The sequence below is a fragment of the Eptatretus burgeri genome, chromosome 9, assembly GCF_056783735.1.
Source record: "Eptatretus burgeri isolate ZD-2024b chromosome 9, Ebu_testis_v1, whole genome shotgun sequence".
NCBI classification, from domain to species: domain Eukaryota; kingdom Metazoa; phylum Chordata; class Myxini; order Myxiniformes; family Myxinidae; genus Eptatretus; species Eptatretus burgeri.
This window is the reverse complement of record NC_140969.1, coordinates 79,599,462-79,623,708: the sequence shown is the minus strand read 5'-3', so window position 1 is coordinate 79,623,708 and position 24,247 is coordinate 79,599,462.

Here is a 24,247-nt window from a genome sequence, read left to right as displayed (position 1 = left end):
TTGGGTCCTTGGGAACTTTTGGGTGTTTTGCGTCCTTTTGGGTTCTCTGGGTATTTTGGGTCTTCAGGGTCTTTTGGGTCCATGGGGACTTTTGTGTCATCTGATTATTTTGGGCATTCAGGGACTTTCGGGACCTCAGGGACTTTGGGTCATCCGTGTCTTTTGGGTCCTCAGGGACTTGGGGAACATTTGGGTATTTTGGGTCTTCGGGGTCTTTTGCGTCCTTGGGGCCTTTTGAGTCCTCAGGGTATTTTGGGTCCTTTGGGAACTTTGGGGTATTTTTGGGTTCTCAGAGACTTTTGGGCCATCTGGGTCTTTTGCGTCCTTGGGTATTTCGTGTTTTGGGTTCTCTGAGTCTTTTGGGTCCTTGGGAAGTTTTCGGTCATCTGGGTCTTTTTGGTCCTCAGGGACTTTTAGCACATCAGGGTCTTTCGGGCCTAAAAGGTCTTTTGGGTCTAAATGGTCTTTCAGGGTCATTGGGGTCTTAAAAGGTCTTCAAAGGTCAAAGGGATCTTAGGAGAATAAATGATCAAAAGGGTCAATTTTTCGTAGAAACAAAAGTGATAGAGTTTCTTCTTCTTCATTTTGCTGGACAGACAGACGAACAGACAGATGGACGAATGGAAATGCAGTGATATCCCAATTTACGAACTCTGATTTACAAACTTTCAATCTTAAGAACCAAGCGTTTTGATACCAAAAATTTGATTTACAACATCAAATCATGACATTGCGAACTTTTGTTTAACTTCAGTCAACTAAGTTTTCAACTACAAATTAAAAATTCAACCTCATGCTCTTTTGAGGAAAAATTTTGATTGTGTAAACTATACTAATAAATGTCAATGTGAGTCAGTGTGTTTGTGTGTCAGTGTGTCTCCTCCATAACTCCAAAACCATGAAACCTAGCAGCCTGAAACTTTGCATGCATAATAAGGGAACTCCAAGGAAGCGCAGGACTGAAAATTGGGTGTTTGGGCTAATTAAAACACCACTTTTGAAGATAATTAATGGCTTTATTTAATTATATCCTTTATCAGGTGCATCCTCGATCACCACTCTATATGGGATATTGAGGCGTATCCTAGGTAACCTCGTTGGGGTCTGAAGCCGCCATGTTTTTTGGCCTGCTCAACCATACCTGGACTTGGAACAAGCCGCAACGATTTCTTAACGATTAACTTTTTTTTTCACTTTACTCACTCATATGATCAAACGCCTGTTCATCAATGCTACAAATCATTGTGTACATCGATTTTGTAAGTACTATAGATTTGAAATGAGGAGCTTTGAGTGATTTCATGCATTACATGATATGATTTTCCACAATCTACTCTCACGGACTAATTAAAGTATATCATCGAAATATTATTTCCATTTTGAGGATCAGATATAGTCTGGACGAAATAAATGTCGAAATCTGTTGTGAAATCTGAGAATTTAAAGAAATAACGAGTCTCATAACTATGCCGATATGCCTATTTACTTAAAGCAACCAAGGCTATGTTCCTTCCATCTCCATACATACACAAGAAATTGTGAAATTTCCAAACCATTAAACTTATCTTTTTCTTGTTTGGAGAATTATATTGAGTGAACAAAAAATTTAGGAATGTGCCAAATTGCACCAGCTTCATTGAGCTATATGATTTAATGCATTCACTGACTATCCATAGCATCTGCCAGATCTGTGTCTATATTTTTGGGGGTTTCGCGAGGTGCTCCACAGGAAGTCAAAGCAAATCTGGTGAAAAAAACGGGCGTTTTAAAATAAATTTATAACGTTTGTGCAGCCACGTGATGCGTACCGATATACCACGTGATGCGTACACAGAAGAGCAGGTAACATGGTGGATGTTCGGCAATGTTTATTTTGCAGGTGATTGAACTTTGCGATGTTTCCAGAGTTGTTCTGCATTAAGCTGCAATTATTTTGTGGATAAAGTCATTATTTGAAAGAATTCATTTTGTTTCATTAACTGCTGCGTGCGCGGTGAAGACCGGCATTAAAGTTGAAGGGATCCTATATGGTATACAGCGACAGCCTGCCTAACCGTTCCTCATCAAACATTGAATTGGAGTGCTTGCTTAAGTCCTTACACCACATGCTGAATGCCCATTGTCGATAGCGGTACTGCGTTATATCATTCTGAGCAAATCGTTCACTCACTGCGGACGGTTTTGCCACACCACGTCATTTAGAGCGAGTGGTTCATGCGCCATCACACTGCGTGACTCGTTCGTGCTCCGTAATCTTCAGCGAGTGTTTCCTGCTCTGTCACCCTGAGCAAGTGGTTTGTGCTCCATCACCCTGAGTGAGTGGTTCATCCTCCATCATCCTGAGCAAGTGGTTCATGCTCTGTCATACTGAGCGAATGATTTGTGCTCCGTCATCCTGAGCGAGTGGTTCATGCTTCATCATCCTGAGCGAGTTTTTTGTGTCCCATCATTCTCAGCTGCATCATCCTCAGTCATCCTGAGCAAGTGGTTCATGCTCCATCATCCTCAATTGAAGATAATTAATGGCCTTATTTAATTACATCCTTTATCAAGTACGTCATTGGACATCCTTTATCAAGTGCATCCTTGGATATCCTCGAACACCTTGCTCACACTCGATGGGGGTCCTAATTCGACATTTGACTTGGCTGATTTAAGAATGCCTCGACATGGAAACATGATCTACTCTCCCAGAATAATTAAAGTATACAATCAAAATATTATGTTGGATTTGAGAATCGGATCTGGTGAACAAAATAAGTGTCGAAATCTTCTTCTTCTTCTTCTTTCAGCTGCTCCCGTTAGGGGTCGCCACAGCGGATCATCCGTTATGATCCGCATAATGATTTGGCGCAGGTTTTACGCCGGATGCCCTTCCTGAAGCAACGCTGGTCGCCTCTTATAACACAGGGATATGGTACACCAATTCTAACCAGGGCATACACTGGGCCCAGTACACAGGTACACACTTCGCCGACCTTGGAAGGATGACAGGTTGAGTCAACCTCCTGGTGTGTATTAATTCAAGCAGCCAACAGGGCTTGAACGCAGGACCTTTTGGATCCCAAGCCGCTACCCTAACCACTACGCCAACACCAGGCCTAAAATAAATGTCGAAATCTGGAGTGAAATTCGAAAATTTTAACAAATTGGCGATTTTTATAACTTCGTGTATTTACTTAAGCAAAGCATTTATCGTCACTTTTTCAACTGTTCGGACAATTATATTAAGTGAAGAAAAAATTATGGAATGTACAGAAAGTGTAAATTCATTGAGTGAAATGCCATGCTTCATAACCTGCTTTTACAATATATATATATATATATATATATATATATATATATATATATATATACATATATATATATATATATATATATATATATATATATATATATATATATATACATATATACATATAAGTAGGGTGAATATACTGGTTCTGGCTCACTTTTCCCCATGTAAATGAATGGGGGATTTTCAGTGATTCATATTTTTTTTCCCTAAAAATAAACCCCCTTTTTATCCCAAGGTATATTTATTTGTCTCCCCTTTTAACCTGGGGACACTTTTTTTCAAATAATCCATGCAATAAGATAAAGATTTGTTAAAGGTGATTCGAAAGAAATATCTAAAACGTCTAAGCCTCGGGACACTCTTTATCAAATAACCGATGCATATTGTTTAGCTCACTCATTGAACCTATAAAGATTTGTTCATTCTCAAATTCCTTCAATAGTTTAATTTTCTTTGCACAATAATCCCCATCTAAAATATTGAAAAACAAAACATTTGAATCTTTATATTTTTTAAGATACCCCTTTTGTGCCATTACGAAATGATAAACTTCTCTTAATGATCTCATCTGGCCACCGCCCGAGTTGCAAATCATTTTTGTGTATAAACCACGCCATAAAAAAAGTTTTGTTTCAAATGTTTTCAGTTCATGCCGTGAAAATGAGGAAGTGTTTTTTTGACACGGTCGTGCTGTGAAAATGAGGAAGTGCTTTTGGACAGTCATGCTGTGAAAAAAAAACAGGAACTATTCTGTGAGACAAGGTCTCGTGTTTATATTTTATTTCAGAACACGAACTGAAAACATGTTTTACCAAAACCATTTTAGGGTATTTTAAGTATGTTTTAAAAATGATTCATACAATTTGAGAATATATCTCCCAGTTATTTTCCAAGCTGTCTCACCCGAAGCGTCATTTCCTGTGGCCACACCCAATGATTAAGCAATCTCCTCATCGTTGCTTTATAAGTGATTCGCCAGACAAAGTTTCTGCCAGACGGGATTTTCATTTTTACAACTGAGACATGAGCGATCTTTCTTTCGCGAACAAAACAGCTCAACACAAAGTTGGTAAGGCTGTGTATAGGTTCCTCTTTGAACGATGAAGCAATTGATTATAAATTAAATTGTGATAATTCTGATTTTTTTTTTTCTTGGCAGGTCCTTGGAAGAAGAGCAGTTTACATATCACGACGAGGTGCATGAAATTAATGCTCTTATTGAAGAGGTCAATCATCTTAGAAGAGGATTGAAAAACATTTTTAAAGACTGACACGACGTCTTATCACGCCCTCTGATCTTTTTGCCATCTTGTACCAATGGTAAAAAAAAACTGAGACATGGACTCACTCTCTTCCGATGAAGATAACAGCTCACTACAAAGTTGGTAAGTTTGTGTATGGTTTCCTCTTTGAACAATGAAGCAATTGATTATAAATTAAATCGTGATAATGCGAAAATATATATTTTTTCCTGGCAGGTCCTTGGAAGAAGTGGAGTTTACATATCACGATGAGGTGCATCAAATGAATGCTCTTATTGAAGAGGTCAATGATTTTAGAAGAGAATTGAAAAACATTTATAATGACTGGTACGAAGTCTTATCACGGTCTCTGATCTCGAATAAATTAAACCAATGGTGAGACACGTGTGTGTGTGTGTGTGTGTGTGTGTGTGTGTGTGTGTGTGTGTGTGTGTGTGTGTGTGTGTGTGTGTGTGTGTGTGTGTGTGTGTGTGTGTGTGTGTGTGTGTGTGTGTGTGAATATATGTATGTGTGTGTGTGTATATATATGTGTGTCTGTGTGTGTATATGTGTGTATGTGTGTGTGTGTGTCTCTTTCCCTGTCTGTCTCTCTCTATCTCTCCCTGTCTGTCTCTTTGTATCTCTCTCTGTCTGTCTTTCTACCTACCTCTCTCTGTCTGTCTCTCCATCTATACCCTTGACTTATTTTATTTTTTTTCAGCTCGATCACACAACATCAGCTGTTGAAGCAATCTGGTACATCACATGATTTTCTGGAGGTAAATGTTTCTGAATTATTATTTAGTTATTCTTTTATTAATATCACTCTCTCTTTGGAATGTCGTCTTATGTTGGTTGCATCATTAGTTTTGACGCGGTTTTGCCAGTACACTGGAATTCATTTTATTGGTGTGTCGGCCTCCTGGTGTGTTAATTCAGTGGTCAACGAGGCTTGAACTTAGAACCAACAACAGGCTGACTCATATTACCATGTAATTATGTTTATAAAACCTAATTATTATCCACTTTTTGTTTCAAAACAGAATATGGTGTCTGAGTTTCGAAATCACAAGACATCTGAAGAAGATTGCTGGGAAAGATTATACATTCTCGCAAATGAATATTTAATATTTGCAATTTTGATTAATTATATTTGTTTTGTTTACAATTACTTGATTTTGAATTTCAAAAAAAGGATCAAGACATTAAGGAGAGGGAGGGGGTGGGGGGGGGTAGGTGCGCTCCCCCAATGACCCATCACCCCCTCATCCCACCCCTCCCCTCCCCATGTGTGTGTGTGGGGAAGGGTGGGGGTGGGATGAGGAAGGTGGTGGGTCAAAGGTGGGGGCGCACAGGGGGATGAGGGGTGGGGCTTGTGTGGGCGGGGCTTGTGTGGGTGGGGTTTATGTGAGCGGGGCTTCGGTGGGAGGGGTTTATGTGGGTGGAGCTTGTGTGGGTGGAGCTTGTGTGGACAGGGTTTATGTGGGTGGAGCTTGTGTGGGCAGACTTTATGTGGGAGGGGTGAATGTGGATGAGGCTTATGTGGATGAGGTTTGTGTGGATAAATGGATGGGTGGATGGGTGGATGAGTGGAGCTTGTGTGGATGGGTGGATAATTTTTTAATTAAATAAACATGTTGTGTGTGGGGAACTAATTAACTAATCACTAATTATGTGAATATGATGAATATGGGTGGAGCTAGTGTGGGGTTTGTGTGTGTGGAGCTTGTGTGGGGTGGAGTTTTTGTGTGGAGCTTGTGGGGGGGTTTGTGTGGGGTTTGTGTGGGGTTTGTGTGGGGTGGGGTTTGTGTGGAGCTTGTGTGGGGTGGGGTTTATGTGGGTGGGTTTTGTGTGGGTGCAGTCAAAAAGGGGCGGAGTCAAAAAATTTCAATTTATCTTTGTCTTTTGTAATTCCTGTGAATAAAATGAACCTAAAATCTCTTCCCCTTCCAAATCATATATCTTATAAGTCCAAGGAACCGTATCTATTACATCAACAATTTTAAAAAGTTCGTTTGTCCATCTTTTAATATAACCTTTTACAAAATGAGATTTCCACCAATATATATTCTTACGATATCACCAACTTTGAACTTAGGTTTTCTGACATTAATCACTTTTTCATATTTTAATTTTGTAAATGTTTCTGATGGTTTCATATTTGTTGACGTGTGAATCATGTCATTATACTTATCCACAATATCCTGAATAAAAGATGACCATTGTTGTGAACCGAGTTGTGTGAATTTTTTATATAGTCTCTCTTTTAAGGTACGATTAAAACGTTCAACAACAACTGCCTTCCCTTCATTAAAGGTACTGTATAATGTAATAGTTATTTTTTAGAAAATTCATAAATGTCTTGTTATAAAACTCTCTACCCTCATCAGTCCACAATTTTTTAGCTTTTCTCTTACTTTTATTAAATATCTGTTGAAAGGTTAACATAAGAGTATTACCTTTTTTGTTTTTTAATGGAACAACCCAGGCGTATCTACTCCTCAAATCAATAACGGTTAAAGCATACTTGTACCCCTTATCATTATTGAGTTCAATCAAATCAGCAGACCAGATATAATCAACTTCCTTGGAATGAACTTTCCTTCTCTGAATCTTTGTGAATATTGGTTTATGTAATTCATCAGCTAATTGCTCTTCAGTCTTAATGACATCATTAGAGCCTATAAGTTTTTTGAATTTCCAAGTCCAAGTTTCAATTTAGCACTGATCATCTTCTTCACAATGAAACGATCAACTTTTTCTCTCAAGGTTGGATTTTGTATCAGAGACAAATTATACAACATTTCTCTATCGGCTTCATGCTTTTCTTCCAACGTTGTGGTATTCCCATAATCAATATCGTGTCTCATGCACACTTCATCAACTCTATTGATGGGCTTACTCCAGGATTTAGGATTGTCTGCCTCATCTAATCTTTTATCTAAGTTTGTGTCTGGACCACAGAAAGAATACCCTGGAAGATGTGATTCCCCTGGTATTCCAGGAGTTGTAAATTTACTTCCTGATAAAAACTTTTGTATATCTCCTCCTCGGTTGTGTTTGGAGATAAATTGATTTTTTTTCAACCACACACCGAACATATACCTTTTTGTATAACTCTGTTATTTTTACTTTTAATATATGAAATATTTTTAGTATTAGTTTTCATTTTACATTTGAGACAATAACTCATTTATTTATGTGAAAAATTCCTGCAGAGTGCAAAAACCTTTTTAGTTTCCAACATGCACATTTGAATCTTAATTTTTAAAACATAAAGAATCCTTAGAAATGCCTTCACTCTCTCCTCCATTTATTTAAGAAAAAAAAATGAAAAACTTGAATTAAAATGAATAGCTTGTCGATGTCTATAGTCTTGTCGAAAATATTTCAAATAGACTTGTCAATTCTTTGTTTTCCTCCTCGGTGGGTTGAGTTATTTTCTGTAATACCACCAATCTTTTTTTAATCTCACTGGTTTCCATATTTTGATATTTATTTTGTCTCGCTCTTTCCTCCCTCTCCTCCCTCTCCTCCCTCTCCTCCCTCTCTCTCTCTTCTCTCTTTCCTCCCTCTCTCTTCTCTCTTTCCTCCTTCTCTCTCTCCTCCCTCTCCTTCTCTCTCTTCTCCCTCTCCTCCTTCTCTCTCTTCTCTTTTTCCTCCTCTTTTTTCGCCCTCTCCTCCTTCTCTTTCTTCTCCCTCTCCTCCTTCTCTCTCTTCTCCTTTTTCTCCTCTTTCCTCTCTTCTTCAACTCCTTCCTCATCCCTTATTATCCTAGAATCGCTTACACCCCATAGAATATCATACATATATTCATCAGGATTTCTTGTTATTCCTGTATCCAAAATAATTTTTTTTACAACAGAAACCAATAAAATTTCTTTTGAATTTCTAAAAGAGCCTTACCTTTTCTTAACTTTATAATTTTTTCATTATTTAACATTCTAATTAAATCTAAAGTTGTCGGTTTATCAACATCAGCATAATGCCAATCTTTTATTGAAAATACCTCATTCTTATGTTGTAGAACATATTTATTAAAATACCGAATACCCTTTTCTTAAAGGTATGCTTGGACACAGAAATGATAATTTTCTTGAAGCCTTCTTGCTGTCATTTATGTATTAGAAATATATGTTAGAATAATATTATGGCACAAAACATCGAACCATCTTCCCAGAGTTAAATCATTTTGTATTTCCTTACTTATTATATATAATCCTGTTTTTTCTGTTTTCATGATATAAACAAGGGCAAAACCATTATTATATTTACCCTTATTAAATTCTTTTATTTGTTGTTTACGAATCGTGGCCCCACAAAACTCATTCTCGATACCAAGTGGATAATAGTCTTCCTTACGAGACTGATTTAACTGTTCCAGGTCTTCGAGGTTAATTTTAAATGACCAATTATACCCTAAATCATTCATATCATACCCCCATTGTTCTATTCTCATTCAAACGATATGCCCTTCTTTATAAAAATTTATTTTAATTCGAACTGTGAATTCTGTATGACCTGGAGATAATATCAACACTTCTGTATCTTTGGAATACACGGCCGTTTTATTCAAGGATATATATTGTGATAAATCGCTTAATCTCACCAAGTCATTCGCGTCAGTCGGGCTTGGATAATTTTTTAATTTATAAGCATTTTTCATGTTAATATTTTTGGTTATATTATATTTATGTCGTTCAGCCTGTGCCTTTGTGTAATAATTTGATAAATCAATATCCAGTTCTTGAGATACACCAAAGATAGAACCATCTTTACCAACATAAGTCATTTATATTAGATTAAAAATAATATCATAAAAATTTTTATTTTTGTTGAGTTGAAATAACACATATAGGCATAATTGACCACAACACTTGGAATTTAATTCTTGGACTTGAAATGTTTGATAAACACCATTCTGTAAGAATTTTATGACTTCAACAGGTGGTGGAAGACCAAAACTATCAAAATAATATTTGTCTTGACTATTAAAAATACAAACCCAATGAGAACCGTTCGCATTATTATCTTCTAAGTTCATAATAATATTCTTTGTATGTTTCGGCACATTTGTTAATTCATCTCTCATACAAATAACCACATGATGAATTTTTAATTTCTTACAATATTTGACAAGTTGTAAATTTGATGTTGTATTCTTTCCAAATTGTTTAAACCACTCATCAATGCTCATTTATTTATGAGAAAGATATAATCCATTACCTCTTTTCGTTAATTTTACACCTGCTTGTGCAATAGAAGAAAGCATATCTCCAACTAACAATCTCGCTTTATCAGGCAGACCTTCAAGTTTTTCAGCAAAATCTACAATTACACCACTTCCACTAATTTGTTTCTCCAACTCTTTGTTATGTCTTTCCAATTCTTTTTGAGCCTGGAGTTGAGCATTCCTTTCGTTGGCAGTTTTCACCGCTGTTGAAATACCACCCGTCAATGCTCCAACCGCACTTAAACCAGCAAATAAAGGAATTAGAAATGGGAGAAATCCTCCACTCGTCTCTCTTATTGAATATTTTTTCAACATTGGTTTTGTCATTTTAATTTTAAGTAAGCCAGTGTCATTCAAGATTTTAACCTGTTCTCTTGTGAGCAAAACATCAATTCTTACTGCTCCTTTTCTCTGAATTGTATAAACGTTAATCGTACAAGGCTTTTGATTTTGAACACAAGATGATAGTTTATGAAGATTGATTTGATTAACATATACCCCAGTTGGTACTTTGCCACTCATTTATTTAACAAAATTATGTGAGACTAATCATCACACCATTATCTGTATTAATCTGTAATTCTGTTTCTTCCAAAAGCAAACAATATGTATCAACTTCTTCACTCTCTCCTCTTTCAATGTATAGGGAAGTATCAACTCGATTAGTCTTTATAGTTTCCTTTTGAGCGCTCAGGTCAAACGCATAGATTGTATACAAACTTTTAAATGCTGTCATATCCAAAATAGGTTCTTTATTTCCATTACTTTCACACACATTTTGGTAAGACTTGTATGCTTCAGCAAAATCATTTTTTTCCCAATTAATTTCCAATCTATCTCGTGGATAAAATGTTCCATCTAGAGAAACACGAAGTTGTTTCACCTTAGCATTATCACTCAATGCATTATTCTTATCAGTCGCAGTATCACAATCTGGCTTTTTAAAAATGATCAACAGATATCGTGGCTTTCCTTCCAGAACACCCAAATTCCACGTGTAAGTAGTTTGGTTGAGTTTAATGTGTTGACATCTTCTTTTGAGGTATGATACACTGAGTGGTTTCTTTGAGTTAAGTCTTCGATTCAGCATCTCTTCTGTTTTAAGATTAGGAGTATATTCACTGATATACCAACTCATTTCCTCAATTACAAATTTATTCTGATCAGCAAAAGCATTACCAACACCAAAAAGCAATCGATTTTCATTATCATTCCTTTGTGGTTGAAATCTAAGTTTAAGACCAGACAGAACTTTATCATGATCACAAAATCCAAATATACCTTTAAGAGGAACTGCCACAGTAAAACTATTTTCTGCTTTTGTATCATCATTATACATTCCTTTCCTTTGAGTATATCCAGGGTCTGTGTTTGTTCCCGTTGACATATCAGGAATAAAACCTTCGACAGACCTTTTTCCCATTCTATCACTGAATGTATAGAGTGTAAATTTCATCATTTCAGATACAGCAGAGACATAATCAACCGCTTCAACTTCTTGTGTTCCAATATACAAACGCACACTATCAAACATTTTCCAGAAGAAATCATTTACAAGTGTAGCGTTTGTGTTATTCCCAGCTTTAGTGAATTTAAATTTACACAACAAGAAACTTTCGGAGAGATTCAAATAGGTTTGTTGATTATTTATTTCAAAACTTTTTGTCCCATTCGTATTCCAGTCTGTTCCAGTTATTGCATTTACCTTGAAGTAATCTTCTTTTTTAGTGGAGTTTGAGATAATAATAGTATCATCCAAATCATAGATACTATCAATTGCTTCCATACTTGTATTTATTTAGGAAAAAAGATGTTAAAACTTTTGAAACCCTGATCCAAGTATTTGAATTATTTTCTGTCGTTCTTGGGGGGAGAACTGAGTTTTGACTTTCTGAATTTCTTTTATTGCTTGTAATTTACGAGATTCCTTTTGGGCATCTTTTATGCTCTTTACAGCACCTGCTACATTTCCCACAGCAGAAGCAGTTGAACCAATTAGATCTTTATGTTTAAGAATAGTTGAACCAATACCCATTAGAGTATCAATTATCCCATCTCCTCTAAATTGATGTCCAACACCCCTTTGTCTCTTAGGTTTATAGTATCCTCTACCAAGATACATACCTTCACCCTTGTAGTATGGGGAAAGGAACATCCCATCCCCTGTAATTATTTTATAATTTCCCAACTCGTGTTTCCTCACAATAACCATCATATTTATTTCTTGGAAAACTTCACGTAGGTGAATTCTGATGGATATAACTTCTCCATTAAAAGAAATCATACGATAATCTTGGTCGGTTATCCTCTGTGTATGGTTTTTCCTGACACAGGGAGATGAACCAAATTTTTGGGTTCCATATTGAATTTATAACCAATTGGGGTTGAGTATGCGCTGAATGAAAATATTGCATTTGTTTTTTTTCCATCATTATAAGCACCATCAATCAAATCACAGTGAATTAACACCGAATTTATTCCTGAGGATATTTGAATGACATTATCACTCTAAAACGTCCCATTAGTTTCAATCTTTTTTGAGGAGAAACCCAATAACTCTCTAAATGAATTATCAATTGTGAAATCAACCTTGTAGTTATTTTTAACTTTAATCGTTGATTTTGAAGTATGTTTTTGAATGTCTATAACAATATTTTTGGGTTCATCACCCTGTTCTTTCATAAGACTAGCAATTTCGGAAGATATTTGAGAAATCTCAGATGCTCCGGGTGAGACTGTTATCGTTTTGTATCCACTTCCGGGATTATAACTAAACTTGTCATTTTTATCAGTTATATTAAATAAGGTATTATAAGTTTCCATGGACAATAAAGATGCCTCATATTCTTTTGTTGGGTCAAGTTGTAGTGGGTATGGGAATGAAGATGTGTGGTCGCTTGTTGTGAAATTGAAACTAAGGATTGTGCTTCTCATCTTATTTAATATGAGATAAAATGTCTTTATATTGATATTTATTAATTATTTTCATGTTCATCAACTGGTCTAAAATGGCTGATGCTTCATTAAAACAATTGTTATTTCCAGCCTTCTTACTACCCAACAACAACAACAGTCTATTAACTAATTGCGATGGGTCATTTGGAAGAAAACTAATACCTGAACCAAGGATACTTAAAGCCTGAATAATGTGTTTCTCCTTCTCATTCTTCCTACTTTTACCAGAAAGAATAACCCTATAATTTAGAGTGTTCAGCAGATCAATATATACTCTATCATCATTATTTTCCATATCCAATGGTTTATCAATATACTTTGATTCATCCCTCACAGTTGAACCTTGTCTTCCATCTTTTGTGAGAAGAAACATTAATCTCGGAGTTAGTTTAACAGGGGGTTGAGCAGAACCCAAGAACCTTAATTCATCATTAAATATCAATACCTTTTCTTGAAGAAGATGAAATATTGCTGGTTGTTCTGTTGGAATGAGTCCTGCTTTGGTTTTTGAATCCGCTGAATATTCATTGTTTTGAAGAGCATTCACAATATAATCAGGGGGTCGATTAATCTCTTCCAGTTGTTGAAAGAAACCTTCATCATCATATACCTTTAATTCTCCTAAATGCTCTAATTCTTCCTCCGTCATTTGATCAAAATCTTTTAACATTTGAAGTTTTTTAGGAGTATATTCTACTGTGGGAACTGTGGAAACATCTTTCATTTTTTTCTTGGGAAGTTTTTAAAAGTGGTTTAAAAAATTTCTCTTGTTTTCTTTCAAATGCTTCTTCGCCCGTTAGTTTCTGTCTGCGTTTCTTCTTTATGTCTTCCTGTTGTTTTACAACTTTTGAAACCAACTCTTGATGTTCCTTAAATCTTCTTGCTCTTTCTTTTGCATCCATTTATCTATTGTAAAATATCATTTAATGAATTGTAAAGATCAACAGGGAAATTTTCCTTTTCTTCATCACTCAACTAGATGTGTTCAAATAAATCCTTTTCTTTAAATATTTAATCAAATTCTTCATTAACATTAATGCGAGTTGTAATTTCTTCTTCACTAATACTTGCATCTCTGCTTTTCATAAGTTTGCGTTGAGTTTCTTCATCAACATCAAAACCGAATGATAAAATCTTCACTCCGCTCAGATGTTTAATAATTTGTCTCGTTCCTTCTGGATTAGTTTCTAATATCCCAAGACCACCAGATTTTAGTTTCCTTAACTCACTCTTACAATGTGAATATTTTGTTGTACCAAGAGAAACCTCCTCAAATATTTGACCTTCATGCCTCAATCGCATATGTTCCTCCACTGAAATATAGTGATAATCTTCACCTTTTACTTCTCCAGGTCTTATTGCTCTAGTTGTTGTTGATACAATGCGTATCACGGGGTGTTTTTTTAAGTAAATTTACAATATTCTCATTTGTACTACACAAGAACCTTGATTTATGAAAGTTTTTTCCAGAAGCAGATTTACCCACAAGAGTTACAATAATAGTTGTCATTTATATATGTAATTGTTTATAAAACAAAAAATATATCCCTTAATATCTCATCTTGTTTCATAACAATATATTTATATTTTTCAGTCGTGTGCTTCATGTAATCCTCAAATTTCTTTTTACTACATAATGTAGAACAATTATCTCTCCAAAAATTATTGATTTCTATTGAATTTAACTTGAATAAAATAAAAGTATTAGCATTGTTTCTGATGGAACGACGAGGAAGTTGAAAGTACGATTGACTAAGATAAATACAATTACAAGAAGAATGTCTCCCTCTTGTGTAGTAGCTGTCCATTACCGTTTGGTTTCTCTCATTAACACAATCATCAAAGATAACGAGGTTCTTTTTTGATTTATCCAAATCTTGGGGAGACGGTATATCATCCGTATTATCACTAAGAATACAAGTTATAGGATTTGATTTCTTTTTACATCTCTGTGTATCACAAAATAGTTGAATTATATCTTCAATGCTATAATCATTTAGGTTTTTTTGACATTTAAATAAACCGATTATATCTTCTTTTTGAAGACCAGCATTAAAACCTTGTGAGAGTAGTTGATACTCTGGTTGAAAACTCGACTTTGTGAAAATTATTAAATTATCATAATCGAAAAAGTTGGGAGTGAGGAGCATCTTTAAAAGTAAGCAGGTTTTTCCACATCCACTGGATCCAACTATGAGACATCTTAATGAATTTCGGAGATTTTTATGGTTGTTAAATTTTATCTTATTTTCCGAAATGAGTAAAAATGAGTAAAAAAATCATTCATTTATATATTTGGAAAACAGGTTATTTAATTTATTATTGGCTTTTTTAGAAACTATATTTTATCCTATGTTCAGGTTTAATTTCAAGATAATCCATTATTTTATTTATACAATATCTTGTGTTGATATTTCCCTGAAAATTACATCCATGAATAATATATAACAACAATCCTTTGAACATTTCTCTTATATGTTCAGTTTCTTCCCTTGTAAGGAAAGGTGTGTTATCACCCTCATACTTTACATTCATTTCTCTAATCAATTTTGCAAAGTAATTCATTTTTGGTGTAAATCTAAAAGAATTATTTTCCTTTTTATATTTTTTATTATCATTAATTAGAAGATAATCACAGAATATACATTGTTTATAGGCTTTTGACTCTGTGTTTAATCCCCGTCTTTCACACGCAGGACAATTCTCAAATTTGTCATATGGAGAATCAGGAAAGTCGAGCATATTTATAAAGTAAAACTTTACTTAAACTGAAATTCATCTATCCTTTCAGTTGTATATTGACTCATATTTAATAATATTACCATCGATATCAATATACTTTTTTTCATTACCAGATTCAACGACAACATTTTTTTTTAAAGGTAATTTTAAAATGATCGTTAACTACTATTGAAAGAAATGTCATTTCACCTGATATATTAACATCCTTTATTTCATCAGGATTTACATCTTTAGGGTTGTTGAAAAAAATACAAATTTCTCCTTGCATATTACAGATGGTCTTATCTTTTCTTTCTAAAGCTTCATCCATAAGGTTTTTGATTTTTGATACTTTTTCTTGTTTCATTGCTTTTTCTAGTTTTGAATATATTACGAGAAGGAGAGGAGAAACTTTTGTTCGAGATACTTTAATTGATGTTCTACCAGGTATACTAAAAGCCCTTCCACTGAAGGAAATTGAAGAACTCAAATTATTTACCATAATTGTTTTTATCCAATAGTTGTTATATTTATCTTTGTTCAATTTTACATCCTTGACATATTTCTCAGTATCTTTAACAAATGAAGAGATTGATTGAAACTTGTCTTTTGTGTCTTGAAACATTGTATTTATTAAGTGAAAAAGTTGGAGGATAAAATGGTTTTAAGCACAGATTCACCTGTAAAATAAACGAAATTTTCATCAAGAAAATTTTAGTTTAACCAAAGATTTATTATATAAATATGGTGAATACAACATACTGCGATGTTTGTAATCACAAATATAAACATTATAGAAAACACCTCCGAACCAACAAACACACATTTAATCTATTTCATAAAATATCTCCTCTTGAGTTGGAAAGAAAACATTGTAATATCTGCTCAAAGGATGTTTTGAAGAGTAGTTATAATAAACATCTTCAATCACAAAAACACAAGAAAAATGAGTTTAAAGTAAAGGGAGACTATGATATTGAAAACACTGATGGTGCATTTAAAGGGCATATAAAAATAAGGATTTTTCAATTTGGAGAACCCGGTCCATCATCAATAGCTGAATCAATTGAGATAGTGAAACCTGATGTTGAAAAATTTATTAAAAAGACATTAAAAGAAATGAAAACTTTAAAGTTTTATATGGGAGTGAAAATGAATATGAAAAGACAAGATGAAGAACAAACTCTTTATATGAGAACAGATCTTCATTTTATAACATCATTTCAAGATTTTTTAAATAGTGGGGTTTATGAAGAACTATCAAAAGAAGAGGAGGATGTTGATAATACAGTGGTAGGAAGTGGATTCAATATTTTAAAAAATCATCTTTTTAGATATACACATTCTAAAATCAAACCCTCTTAAAGCTTCTTCTTATATTGAATTACCAAAAGAAATAAAACTAAAGAAGGCAGTTGTTAATATTAAGAACAATGATAATAAATGTTTTCTCTGGTCTGTTCTTGCTCACTTTCATCCACCAAAATGTAATTCAGAAAGAGTAAAACAATATATGAAATATGAGAATACCTTGGACATTAAAGATTTTAAATTCCCAATGCCACTAACAGATATTCCTCAATTTGAGAAAAAGAATAATCTTTCTATTAATGTATATGGATTAACGGATACAAACAAAGTTCAAATATTAAAAATTTCAAACAACTATAAAAATGAAGAAACACACATTGATCTTTTATATTTTAGTGTTGGAAATAATTCACATTACACATACATCAATAATTTATCAAGATTAATCTCTTCTCAGGTATTCAGAACAGCAAACAAAATATATCCTTGTAAGCGATGTCTTAATCTATTTCATACAAAAGAACGATTAGAACAACATTCAAAATATTGTAGTAATCATAAATCAGCTGTAATTACAATTCCTAAACCTGGTGAAAAGATTTCTTTTGAAGATTATAATAAATCTATCATGCACCCATTTGTGATATACGCTGATTTGAGTGTATCCTTAAAAAGATTAATACTGCTTCTCCTAATCCAAAAGAATCATATACAAATAAATATCAAAAACATATTCCTTGTGGTTTCTGTTATTATATCAAATCATCTGTTGGAGAAAAGTATAACAAACTTGAACATTATAGTGGAAAAAAGCTTCACAAGAGTTTGTAAAACGATAAGAAAAGGATTGTATAAGACTCACTAAATTAATGAAAGAAACAAATGAACCGATGAAATTAACCAAAGAAGAAAAATTAGAATTTAGAAAGAACAATATCTGTCATATTTGTGAGGGGGAAATTAAGGAGTCTAAAGTTAGGGATCATTGTCATCTTACTGGTAAATATAGAGGTCCCGCTCATTCCTGTTGTAATCTTAATTATAAATTACCTTCTTTTATTCCAGTCTTTCTTCACAACAGCGCCAACTATGATACACATCAGTAGGGTGAATATACTGATTCTGGCTCACTTTTCCCTATGTAAATGAATGGAGGATTTTCAGCGATTCCCTTTTTTTTTCCTTAAAAATAAACCCCCTTTTTATCCCAAGGTATATTTATTTGTCTCCCCTTTTAACCTAGGGGCTCTCTATTCAAATAACCCATACAACAAGATAAAGATTTGTTCAAGTAGCAAAGTAGTAATGTGATTTGTTAAAGGTGATTCTAAAGAAATATTTGAAACGTCTAAACCCCGGGACACTTTATCAAATAACCGATGCATATTGTTTAGCTCACTCATTGAACCTATAAACATTTGTTCATTCTCAAATTCCTTCAATAGTTTAATTTTCTTTGCACTATAATCCCCATCTAAAATATTGAAAAACAAAACATTTGAATCTTTATATTTTTTAAGATACCACTTTTGTGCTATTACGAAATGATAAACTTCTCTTAATGCTCTTGTTTGACCACCTCCTGAGCCACATATCATTTTGAGATTATAGTAAATTGTTTTTTCATTGTTCAATTGATAACCATCAAAGTTTTCAGTCCATTCAAGGATATTCATTTTTTTCTTTACATCCTCTAACTTACTACTTTTTAAATTGATTCGCTTATTTGTTTTATTTACGTTTGTTTTAGTTATTTTTTCAATAAGACTTATTTGATATTTTTCACATTCATTATGTTTTCCATTTATATACCAAGACTGAGATTTTCTCCACTCTTTAGTTTGATTAATATTTGGTTTAATCATTTATATATTGCGAAAAAACGCGGCGGTAGCCCTTAAAAAACCTAACCCATCTTCCCATCGTTAAAACACAATCTATTCTATTCACTCTATCATACAATATCCATATGGAACACAATCTATTCCATTATCTAAAATAAATCTCTTATCATCAAAGGCTCCTAATGCCTTTTTATTTACTTCTTCAATATATATGTTATGTTTATAACTTCTTATTGTATTCATTTTCCTATATTCTTCTTTCTTATTCATCAAACAATTATAATAATTTCTAAAAGTTATTGATTTCTTTATTACATATTTCTTTATTCCCTTTAACCTCTTATCAATCTGATCACCATACTTATAAGCATATGCCTTTGCTCTCAATCCAATAAACTCACTCATTACTTTTCCACCCAACTCATCCTTAAACTTACCAATAACCTTTTCATTCTTTTTGGAAAATAACTCACTCTTCTTGCTGAAATTACTTGTATCATATACTCCAATATTTTTCTTCATATCTTCATAAACTTCATCAGTTTTTATATCTAGAATAAAACTATCAGTGTCCATATACAACAATGAAACATTTTCACCATACTCTTTCTTTAAGTCATTATACAAATAATCATACATCAATATCTTTGATAAATCAAGAACTGCTGTTCCAATATAAATTGGTTTATCCATTACAATACTTTCCTTTTTCATATGAATTGCAGAAAAGTTCTCTGAAAAAACCTCTTCTCTCTCAAAACTTGGTTTATTTATCAATCTCGAAGCTTCTTTCCAAGATATTGCGAATCTAATGTTTTGCCTGTTTCTAACATTTTCCATAGTCTTTCCAAATACAGCATTATTCATTAATTTATAAAAGTCCCCTTCAAATTTTACTTTTGTATTTGCTCTCATATCTGTATTGAATTGAATATACTTTTTCACCCAAGGACTTTGTTTAAATTTTAAAACTCTATGAATTTTAGCTACTCTCAATCCTTCTCTCAAAAACTGTTTTAAGCTTCTCTGATGCAAAACATATCCCTCTTTATCATAGAATGTTGTTAATAACTTTTCTGTTGATTTTCCTTTAATATTAAAACTTTTATGATAATCACTTAACCATTCTTTCTTTGGGGTTTCTTTCTCACATGCAAAAGGAAGATCTTTATGCTTATTATGAAGATCACTCGGGTACCTCAAATCAACTTCAAAATAATAACCTTCTTCTTCGTCATTCAATTCCTCTTGAGAAGAAATAACAATATTCATCAAAGCCTTTTCATAATCCTTTTCTTCCACCCACTTTAATTTACCATAAGGCAGAGATTGAGACATTGCCCATCCATACAAATTATTAGCATCAAAATACATCAAATAATTACTATCTTTTTCACTATCATAATTTGGAAGATATTTATTATTTGCTTTTGCATATCTTTTTGAACATACTTGTGATATTCCACCTCTCTTGGACTTCTCAATCATCAAAAGCATATCAACATCACTGATTAAATCTATATCTTGTTTTGTCATTTTCAACATTGCACTCCAAGCTAAACCAGGAGCTGTGAAATAGTGGGCAGGATCTAATCCATAACAATTTTTATTTGACAGAGTGATCTAAAAGCTTCAAACACATCAGCTAACAATAAAACATCTGTTTTTAGATATAAATCATGATATTCTCCAAGGTTCTTTATCTTAAATATTTTCCATATTTCTTGAGCGTGTTTATATTCCTTATCACTTATCTCTTCTTCATAAAGGTTATTATAGAAACTTTCTTTTGATGGAAGTTGTGTTTCTTTAAATCTCATAAATGAATCCATATAATCATAAGGATAAATTCCCTTACTTGTAAGAATTTTCTCTTTACTTTGAATTTCATTCCTTGTTTGAATTTCCTCTCTCGTAAGAATTCCTTCTTTAATCAGAATTTCATCTTTAATCAGAATTTCCTCTTTAGTTAGAATTTCATTCATTGTTCGAATTTTCTTTATAATTAGAATTTCATCTTCAGTTAGAATTTCTTCATTAATTTCCTCATTAATTAGAATTTCCTCTTTACTTTGAATTCTCTCTTTAATCTGAATTTCCTCTTTAGTGAGAATTTCCTCTTTTGGAAAGAATGAATTAAGATTTGGAAAAGAGTCCGTGGAGCTTAGATTTGATGCGAGGTAGGCTAGTGGTGTTCCCATAAACTTGTAAGAATCGAGAAACCTAATACGAGTTAAAGGTTTTGTGAATATCATTTTTGTAACTGAAATATACTTTTGACTTGTGTTTGTTATGGCAGAAATATTCCCTGGTGTTTTTGAAAGTTAATTTATAAATAGATGTGTATCATAGTTGGCGCTGTTGTGAAGAAAGACTGGAATAAAAGAAGGTAATTTATAATTAAGATTACAACAGGAATGAGCGGGAGCTCTATATTTACCAGTAAGATGACAATGATCCCTAACTTTAGACTCATTAATTTCCCCCTCACAAATATGACAGATATTGTTCTTTCTAAATTCTAATTTTTCTTCTTTGGTTAATTTCATCGGTTCATTTGTTTCTTTCATTAATTTAGTGACTCTTATACAATCCTTTTCTAATCGTTTTACAAACTCTTGTGAAGCTTTTTTTCCACGATAATGTTCAAGTTTGTTATACTTTTCTCCAACAGATGATTTTATATAATAACAGAAACCACAAGGAATATGTTTTTGATATTTATTTGTATATGATTCTTTTGGATTAGGAGATGCAGTATTTATCTTTTTAAGGATACACTCAAAATCAGCGTATATTAAAAATGGGTGCATGATAGATTTATTATAATCTTCAAAGGAAATCTTTTCACCAGGTTTAGGCATTGTAATTACAGCTGATTTATGATTACTACAATATTTTGAATGTTGTTGTAATCGTTCTTTTGTCTGAAATGAATTAAGACATCGCTTACAAGGATATATTTTGTTTGCTGTTCTGAATACCTGAGAAGAGATTAATCTTGATAAATTATTGATGTATGTGTAATGTGAATTCTTTCCAACACTAAAATATAAAAGATCAATGTATGTTTCTTCATTTTTATAGTTGTTTGAAATTTTTAATATTTGAACTTTGTTTGTATCCGTTAATCCATATACATTAATAGAAAGATTATTCTTTTTCACAAATTTAGGAATATCTGTTGGTGGCATTGGGAATTTAAAATCTTTAATGTCCAAGGTATTCTCATATTTCATATATTGTTTTACTCTTTCTGAATTACATTTTGGTGGATGAAAGTGAGCAAGAACAGACCAGAGAAAACATTTATTATCATTGTTCTTCATATTAACAACTGCCTTCTTTCGTTTTATTTCTTTTGGTAATTCAATATAAGAAGAAGCTTTAAGAGGGTTTGATGTTAGAATGTGTATATCTAAAAAGATGATTTTTTTAATATTGAATCCACTTCCTACCACTGTATTATCAACATCCTCCTCTTGTCTTGATAGTTCTTCATAAACCCCACTATTCAAAAAATCTTGAAATGATGTTATAAAATGAAGATCTGTTCTCATATAAGGAGTTTGTTCTTCATCTTGTCTTTTCATATTCATTTTCACTCCCATATAAAACTTTAAAGTTTTCATTTCTTTTAATGTCTTTTTAATAAATTTTTCAACATCAGGTTTCACTATCTCAATTGATTCAGCTATTGATGATGGACCGGGTTCTCCAAATTGAAAAATCCTTATTTTTATATGCCCTTTAAATACCCCATCAGTGTTTTCAATATAATAGTCTCCCTTTACTTTAAAATTATTTTTCTTGTGTTTTTGTGATTGAAGATGTCTGTTATAACTACTCTTCAAAACATCCTTTGAGCAGATATCACAATGTTTTCTTTCCAACTCAAGAGGAGATATTTTATGAAATAGATTAAATGTGTGTTTGTTGGTTCGGAGGTGTTTTCTATAATGTTTATATTTGTGATTACAAACATCGCAGTATGTTGTATTCACCATATTTAGTTTAATAAATCTTTGCTTACACTAAAATTTTCTTGATGAAAATTTAGTTTATTTTACAGGTGAATCTGTGCTTAAAACCATTTTATCCTCCAACTTTTTCACATAATAAATGCAATGTTTCAAGAGACAAAAGACAAGTTTCAATCAATCTCTTCATTTGTTAAAGATACTGAGAAATATGTCAAGGATGTAAAATTGAACAAAGATAAATATAACAACTATTGGATAAAAACTATTATGGTAAATAATATGAGTTCTTCAATTTCCTTCAGTGGAAGGGCTTTTAGTATACCTGGTTGAACATCAATTAAAGTATCTCTAACAAAAGTTTCTCCTCTCCTTCTAGTAATATATTCAAAACTAGAAAAAGCAATGAAACAAGAAAAAGTATCAAAAAACAAAAACCTTATGGATGAAGCTTTAGAAAGAAAAGATAAGACCATCTGTAATATGCAAGGAGAAATTTGTATTTTTTTCAACAACCCTAAAGATGTAAATCCTGATGAAATAAAGGATGTTAATATATCAGGTGAAATGCTATTTCGTTCAATAGTAATTAACGATCATTTTAAAATTACCTTTAATATAAATAATGTTGTCGTTGAATCTGGCAATGAAAAAAGTATATCGATATCGATGGTAATATTATTAAATATGAGTCAATATACAACTGAAAGTATAGATGAATTTCAGTTTAAGTAAAGTTTTACTTTATAAATATGCTAGACTTTCCTGATTCTCCATATGACAAATTTGAGAATTGTCCTGCGTGTGAAAGACGGGGATTAAACACAGAGTCAAAAGCCTATAAACAATGTATATTCTGTGATTATCTTCTAATTAATGACAATAAAAAATATAAAAAGGAAAATAATTCTTTTAGATTTACACCAAAAATGAATTACTTTACAAGATTGATTCGAGAAATGAATGTAAAGTATGAGGGTGATAACACACCTTTCCTTACAAGGGAAGAAACTGAACGTATAAGAGAAATGTTCAAAGGATTGTTGTTATATATTATTCATGGATGTAACTTTCAGGGAAATATCAACACAAGATATTGTATAAATAAAATAATGGATTATCTTGAAATTAAACCTGAACTTAGGATAAAATATAGAGTTTCTAAAAAAGCCAATAATAAATTAAATAACCTGTTTTCCAAATATATAAATGAATGATTTTTTACCTATTTGGGAAAATAAGATAAAATTTAACAACCATAAAAATCTTCCAAATTCATTAAGATGTCTCATAGTTGGTTCAAGTGGATGTGGAAAAACCTGCTTACTTTTAAAAATGCTCCTCACTCCCAACTTTTTAGATTATGGTAATTTAATAATTTTCACAAAGTCGAGTTTTCAACCAGAGTATCAACTACTCTCACAAGGTTTTAATGCTGGTCGTCAAAAAGAAGATATAATCGGTTTATTTAAACGTCAAAAAAACCTAAATGATTATAACATTGAAGATATAATTCAACTATTTTGTGATACACAGAGATGTAAAAAGAAATCAAATCCTATAACTTGTATTCTTAGTGATAATACGGATGATATACCGTCTCCCCAAGATTTGAATAAATCAAAAAAGAACCTCGTTATCTTTGATGATTGTGTTAATGAGAG